Genomic DNA, 7237 nt, shown 5'->3' with positions numbered 1-7237 from the left:
ACTTTCATGCCAGTTCTGGCGTTTTGACGCCAGAATTTCTATGCTGACTTGGAACGCCGATTTGGGCCATCAAATATCGGGCAAAGTATGGACAATTATATATTGCTGGAAAGCTCAGGATGTCTACTTTCCAACGCAATTGAGAGTGCACCAATTGGGATTCTATAGCTCTAGAAAATCCACTTCGAGTGCAGAGAGGTCAGAATCCAACAGCATCTACAGTCCTTTTTCAGCCTCTAAATCAGATTTTTGCTCAGGTCCCTCAATTTCAGCCAGAAAATACCTGAAATCACAGAAAAATACACAAACTCATAGTAAAGTCCAGAAATGTGATTTTTGAATAAAAACTAATAAAAACATAATAAAAACTAACTAAAATATAATAAAAACATACTAAAAACAATGTCAAAAAGCGTATAAATTATCCGCTCATCACAACACCAAACTTAAATTGTTGCTTGTCCCCAAGCAACTGAAAATCAAATAGGATAATAAGAAGAGAATATACTATAAATTCCAAATTATCAATGAAACTTAGCTCCAATTAGATGAGCGGGACTAGTAGCTTTTTGCCTCTGAACAGTTTTGGCATCTCACTTTATCCCTTGAAGTTTAGAATGATTGGCATCTCTAGGAACTCAGAATTTAGATAGTGTTATTGATTCTCCTAGTTAGTATTGTTGATTCTTGAACACAGTTACTTTATGAGTCTTGGCCGTGACCCTAAGCATTTTGTTTTCCAGTATTACCACCGGATACATAAATGCCACAGACACATAACTGGGTGAACCTTTTCAGATTGTAACTCATCTTTGCTAAAGTCCCCAATTAGAGGTGTCCAGAGCTCTTAAGCACACTCTTTTTGCTTTGGACCATGACTTTAACTGCTCAGTCTCAAGTTTTTACTTGACACCTTCACGCCACAAGCACATGGTTAGGGACAGCTTGGTTTAGCCGCTTAGGCCAGGATTTTATTCCTGTGGGCCCTCCTATCCACTGATGCTCAAAGCTTTGGATCCTTTTTATTTTTCCCTTGCCTTTTGGTTTAAAGGGCTATTGACTTTTTCTGCTTGCTTTTTCTTTTTCTTTCTTTTTCTTTTATTATATTTTTTTTCCGCCATTTTTTCGCAAGCTTTTCATTACTTTTTCTTGCTTCAAGAATTATTTTTATGATTTTTCAGATTACCAATAACATTTCTCCTTTTCCATCATTCTTTCAAGAGCCAACAATTTTAACATTCATAAACAACAAATGCAAAAATATGTACTGTTCAAGCATTCATTCAGAAAAACAAAAAGTATTGCCACCACATCAAAATAATTAATCTGTTTTATAATTTGAAATTCATGTACTTCTTTTTCTTTTTCAGAAAACATTTTTTCATTTAAGAAAGGTGATGGATTCATAGAATATTCATAGCTTTAAGGCATAGACACTAAGACACTAATGATCATGTAATAAGACACAAACATAAATAAAACATAAAGCATTGGGAACAAAAAATAGAAAGTAAAGAACAAGGAAATTAAAGAACGGGTCCACCTTAGTGATGGTGGCTTGTTCTTCCTCTTGAAGATCTTATGACGTGCTTTAGCTCCTCTATGTCTCTTCCTTGCCTTTGTTGCTTCTCTCTCATGGCCTTTTGGTCCTCTCTAATTTCATGGAGGATAGTGGAATGCTCTTGTTGAGGTCCATGAGTGGGCTCTCTTGTTTGCTCCATCCTTTTCTTAGTGATGGGCTTTTGAGATGAATCTCTCCATCTCTCATGACTCGGAGGTGGAAGCTTTTGCCTTCCCTTTCCTCTTTCTAGAGATTTCTCCGGCCTTAGGTGCCATAAATGGTTATGAAAACACAAAAAACAATGCTTTTTCCACACCAAACTTAGAAGGTTTGCTCGTCCTCAAGCAAAAGAAGAAAGAAGGGAGGAGAAGAGGAAGAAAATGGAGGAGATGGAGATGTGTGAGTGGTTAAGAGGTGATGGGGAAGAGTATTTGGGGAAGGGTGTTATGGAAAGGTGTGAAGAAGAGAGAGAGAGGTGAGGTAGGTGGGGATCCTGTGGGGTCCATAGATCCTGAGATGTCAAGGATTTCTCATCCCTACACCATATTGGCGTGTAAATGCCCCTTGCTTGTCAATCCTGGCGTTAAATGCCAGATTGCTGCCCATTTCTGGCATTTAACGCCAGCTTTTCTCCCCCTTTCTGGCGTTTAAACGCCAGTTCTGTGCCCCTTTTTGGCATTTAAACGCCAGTAAGCTTCTCCTCCAGGGTGTGCTGTTTTTAATACTATTTTTCATTCTGTTTTTTCTTTTTCAGTTGTTTTTGTGACTTCACATGATCATCAACCTACAGAAAATATAAAATAACAATAGAAAATAAATAGATATAATAAAATTGGGTTGCCTCCCAACAAGCGCTTCTTTATTGTCTTTAGCTGGACCTTGACTGAGTTTTATTCTAGTCTCAGTTTTGAGCATTCTTGCTCAAAATTGCTTTCAATATAGTGTTTGATTCTCTGTCCATTAACAATGAACTTTTTGTCAGAATCAATATCCTGAAGCTCAACATATCCATATGGTGACACACTTGTAATCACATATGGTCCTCTCCACCGGGATTTTAATTTCCCGGGGAATAATCTAAGTCTAGAGTTAAACAGCAGAACCTTCTGTCCTGGCTCAAAAACTCTAGATGACAGTTTCTTGTCATGCCACCTTTTTACTTTTTCCTTATAAATTTTTGCATTTTCAAAAGCATTGAGTCTGAATTCCTCTAGCTCATTCAGCTGGAGCAATCTTTTCTCTCCAGCTAACTTAGCATCCAGGTTTAGGAATCTGGTTGCCCAGTAGGCCTTATGTTCCAGTTCCACGAGCAGATGACAGGCCTTGCCATACACAAGCTGGTATGGAGAGGTTCCTATAGGAGTCTTGAATGCTGTTCTGTATGCCCACAGAGCATCATCCAAGCTTTTTGCCCAATCCTTTCTACAAGTAATTACAGTCCGTTCCAGGATTCTTTTTAGTTCTCTATTAGAGACTTCAGCCTGCCCATTTGTCTATGGGTGATATGGAGTTGCTACTTTGTGGCTAATTCCATATCGGACCATAGCAGAGTATAGCTGTTTATTGCAAAAATGAGTGCCTCCGTCACTGATTAGTACTCTGGGGATGCCAAATCTGCTGAAGATATGTTTCTAGAGGAACTTCAGCACGGTCTTAGTATCATTAGTGGGTGTGGCAATTGCTTCTACCCATTTAGATACGTAGTCTACTGCCACCAGAATGTAAGTGTTTGAGTATGATGGTGGGAAGGCACCCATGAAGTCAATACCCCATACATCAAACAACTCAATATCTAAGATTCCTTGTTGAGGCATGGCATAACCATGAGGCAAGTTACCAGCTCTTTGGCAACTGTCACAGTTACGCACAAACTCTCGGGCATCTCTGTGGAGGGTAGGCTAGTAGAACCCACATTGGAGGACCTTAGTAGCTGTTCGCTCACCTCCGAAATGTCCTCCATATTGTGATCCATGGAAATGCCATAGGATCTTCTGTGCCTCTTCTCTGGGCAAGCATTTGCGGATCATTCTGTCTGCACATCTCTTAAAGAGATATGGTTCATCCCATAAGTAGTACTTTGCATCAGAAATTAGTTTTTTCGTTTGCTGCCTGCTGTACTCTTTGGGTATGAACCTCACAGCTTTATAATTTGCAATGTCTGCAAACCATGGTGCTTCCTGAATGGCGAAGAGTTGCTCATCCGAAAAGGTTTCAGAGATCTCAGTAGGAGGGAGGGACGCCTCTGCTACTGGTTCTATTTGGGACAGGTGATCAGCTACCTGGTTCTCTGTCCCTTTTCTATCTCTTATTTCTATATCAAACTCTTGCAGAAGCAACACCCATCTTATGAGCCTGGGTTTTGAATCCTGCTTTCTGAGTAGATATTTAAGAGCAGCATGGTCAGTATACACAATCACTTTTGAACCTACTAGATAGGATCTAAACTTGTCAATGGCATAAACCACTGCAAGCAACTCTTTTTCTGTGGTTGTGTAATTCTTCTGTGCATCATTTAAAACACGGCTAGCATAGTAAATAACGTGCAGAAGCTTGTTATGCCTCTGTCCCAACACTGCACCAATGGCATGGTCACTGGCATCACACATTAGTTCAAATAGTAATGTCCAGTCTGGTGCAGAGATGACTGGTGATGTGACCAGCTTAGCTTTCAGAGTTTCAAATGCCTGCAAACACTCTGTATTAAAGACAAATGGTGTGTCAGCAGCTAGCAGGTTGCTCAGCGATTTTGTAATTTTCAAAAAATCTTTTATAAACCTCCTATAGAATCCTGCATGCCCCAGAAAGCTTCTAATTGCTTTAACATTGGCAGATGGTGGTAATTTTTCAATTACCTCCACTTTAGCTTGATCCACCTCTATTCCTTTGTTCGAAATTTTATGCTCAAGGACAACTCCTTCAGTCACCATAAAGTGACATTTTTCCCAGTTTAAAACCAGGTTAGTCTCTTGGCACCTTTTCAGAACAAGTGCTAGATGATCAAGACAGGAGCTGAATGAGTCTCCAAATATTGAGAAGTCATCCATGAAGACTTCCAGAAATTTTTCCACCATATCAGAGAAAATAGAGAGCATGCATCTCTGAAAGGTTACAAGTGCATTGCACAGACCAAAAGGCATCCTTCTGTATGCGAATACTCCTGATGGACATGTCAATGCTGTTTTTTCTTGATCCTGAGGATCTACTGCAATTTGGTTATAGCCTGAATAGCCATCCAAAAAGCAGTAATAGTCATGACCTGCTAGTCTCTCTAGCATCTGGTCTATGAATGGTAAAGGAAAATGATCCTTTCTGGTGGCTGTATTGAGCCTTCTGTAGTCAATACACATACGCCACCCTGTAACTGTTCTTGTAGGAACCAGTTCATTCTTTTCATTGTGAACCACTGGCATGCCTCCCTTTTTGGGTACAACTTGGACAGGGCTTACCCAGGGGCTATCAGAAATAGGATAAATAATCCCAGCCTCTAGTAACTTAGTGACCTCTTTCTGCACCACCTCCTTCATGGCTGGATTTAGCCGCCTCTGTGGTTGAACCACTGGCTTAGAATCATCCTCCAATAGGATCTTGTGCATGCATCTTGTTGGGCTAATGCCCTTAAGATCACTTATGGACCACCCAAGAGCTGTCTTGTGTGTCCTTAGCACTTGAATTAGTGCTTTCTCTTCCAGTGGATTTAAAGCAGAGCTTATGATCACTGGAAAAGTGTCACCTTCTCCCAGAAATACATATTTCAGGGATGGTGGTAGTGGTTTGAGCTCGGGTTTAGGAGGCTTATCCTCTTCCTGAGGAATTTTCAGAGGTTCTTTTATTTCCTCTTATTCCTCCAGATCAGGCTGAACATCTTTAAAGATGTCCTCTAGCTCCGATTCGAGACTTTCAGTCATATTGATCTCTTCCACCAAAGAGTCAATATTATCAGTGCTCATGCAGTCATTTGATGTGTCTGGATGCTGCATAGCTTTGACAGCATTTAACTTGAACTCATCCTCATTGACTCTCAGGGTCACTTCCCCTTTTTGTACATCAATAAGAGTTTGTCCAGTGGCTAGGAAAGGTCTTCCTAGAATGAGAGTTGCACTCTTGTGCTCCTCCATTTCCAGCACTACAAAGTCAGTGGGAAAGGCAAATGGCCCAACCTTGACAATTATGTCCTCAATTATGCCTGATGGATATTTAAAGGAGCCATCAGCAAGTTGAAGACATATCCGGGTTAGTTTGACTTCTTCAGTCAAGCCAAGCTTTCTGATAGTAGATGCAGGTATTAGGTTGATACTTGCTCCAAGGTCACATAGAGCTGTCTTGGTACAAGCACCCTCTAATGTGCATGGTATCATAAAGCTTCCTGGGTCTTTAAGCTTCTCTGGTAAGCTTTTCAGAATGACTGCATTGCATTCTTCAGTGAGAAACTTTTTTAGTTTCTCTCTAATCCTTCTTATGACTTAAGATCTCTTTCATGAACTTAGCATAAGAGGGTATTTTGCTCAAGTGCCTCTGCAAACAGGATCTTTATCTCAAGAGTCCTGAGATAGTCTGCAAAGCGGGCAAATAGTTTATCCTGTTCCGCTTGGCAGAGTTTCAGAGGATAAGGCATCTTGGCTTTATATTCTTCAGCCTTAGTTGCTGCAGGTGTATTCCCTACAGAGGTGGTTGGAGAAGCCTTCTGAGAGGGGTTATGATCAGCACTTGCAGGTGTCTGATCCCTCATTGGCGTTTGAACGCCAGGATAGGGTGCTGGATGGGCGTTTAATGCCAGCTTCCCACCCTTTTCTAGCGTTTGAACGCCAGAACTGGGCAGGGAATGGGCGTTTAATGCCAACTTTTCTCCCTTTTCTGGCATTTAAACGCTAGAAGTGGGTATCCACTGGGTGTTTAATGCCAATGTTTCACCCTTTTCTGGCATTTGAACGCCAGAATTATTCCTCTCTGGGCTCTTGCTGTCCTCAGAGGAATTTTGGACAGTGGTTTGGTCATCCTCTGTCAGTTGTTCCTTTCTTGGCTTTTTGCTACTTTGAGCTGAATTATTCAATGTCTTCCCACTCCTTAGTTGGACAGCTTGGCATTCTTCTGTTATCTGTTTAGATAGCTGCTGTCTTGTCTGATTCAATTGTGCTTCCATATTCTTGTTAGCATTTTTAGTGTCTTGGAGCATCTCTTTAAATTCTGCTAATTGTTTTGTCATAAGGAGTAATTGCTGATTGAGTTCAACAATCTGTTCTTGAGGATTAGGATCAGTAGTTACTGTCCTAGGCTCTTCTTTTATAAAGAATTCACTGCTTGAGTACAGATGTTGATTTCTAGCAACCGTGTCAATGAGTTCTTGAGCTTCTTCAATCGTCTTTCTCATGTGTATGGATCCACCAGCTGAGTAGTCTAGAAACATTTGAGCTCTTTCTATAAGCCCATAGTAGAAGATGTCTAACTATACCCACTCTGAAAACATTTCAGAGGGGCATTTCTTTAGCATCCCTCTGTACCTCTCCCAAGCATTATAAAGGGATTCATGATCCTCTTGTTTAAAGCCTTGGATGTCCAGCCTCAGCTGTGTCATCCTTTTTGGAGGGTAAAATTGATTCAGGAATTTGTCTGATAACTGTCTCCATGTTTTTATGCTTGCTGTGGGTTGGTTATTTAACCACCTTTTAGCTTGATCTTTTA

The sequence above is a fragment of the Arachis ipaensis genome, chromosome B10 (genome assembly GCF_059453495.1).
Source record: "Arachis ipaensis isolate K30076 ecotype BB chromosome B10, ASM5945349v1, whole genome shotgun sequence".
Classification (NCBI taxonomy): domain Eukaryota; kingdom Viridiplantae; phylum Streptophyta; class Magnoliopsida; order Fabales; family Fabaceae; genus Arachis; species Arachis ipaensis.
Note: the sequence above shows the minus strand (reverse complement) of the source record.